The sequence below is a fragment of the Cynara cardunculus genome (genome assembly GCF_001531365.2).
Source record: "Cynara cardunculus var. scolymus isolate 2C chromosome LG 1, CcrdV1, whole genome shotgun sequence".
Classification (NCBI taxonomy): domain Eukaryota; kingdom Viridiplantae; phylum Streptophyta; class Magnoliopsida; order Asterales; family Asteraceae; genus Cynara; species Cynara cardunculus.
In genome coordinates this window covers 18,710,138-18,710,879 of record NC_037528.1, presented here as the reverse complement: position 1 = coordinate 18,710,879, position 742 = coordinate 18,710,138, and positions in this window count along the sequence as shown.

Below are 742 nucleotides of genomic sequence, written 5' to 3'. Positions count from 1 at the left end.
TGACTTATCAAAAACTGTTTATTACTGACTTGACACCGATATAAACAAATTTTTTTCTTCTCATCCAAACACTCAAAATGGCTTATTACCGGTATCACACCTAAATAAGTCAATAATAAGGTTTTATAAGTAATCTTAGACACCCTTTAATTTTTAGGCTTTACATTAGACTGAAAAATATACATATTTTTGGGCTGTAAATTATAATATTGTGTGTGTGTGTATATATATATATATATATAATTTTATAAAAATAATATATATTAGCGACGGGTTGGCGGTTTGAGTTGGGTTGAGTTATGCTAACCCAATTTCAACCATTTTAATTAACGGTTTGACAGTTTAACAGTTTGAAGGTTTGACGGGCTGGATTTAATTAAAATTGTTAACGGATTGGGTTGGACATGTTTCACGAGTTGACGATTTTTTTACACCCCTAATCATATAAGATATTGAGAAAAAGTTGATTATGATCCATCAACTTTGAGTATTTTACTTTATTAATATATATATATATATATATATATATATATATATATATATATATATATATATATAAAAGACTAGAAGAGTACTTGTGCAATACAACGAGACACATTTCGATTTTAGTGTTCTATTTTATTATTTATCTCTGTCGATGTTATAATACGATTTTATGTGTTTTTAAGAAAACAATAATGATTTTATTTTTGAATAAAATATAAATTTGAAGATACCATAAAAATTTTAAAATATATATATA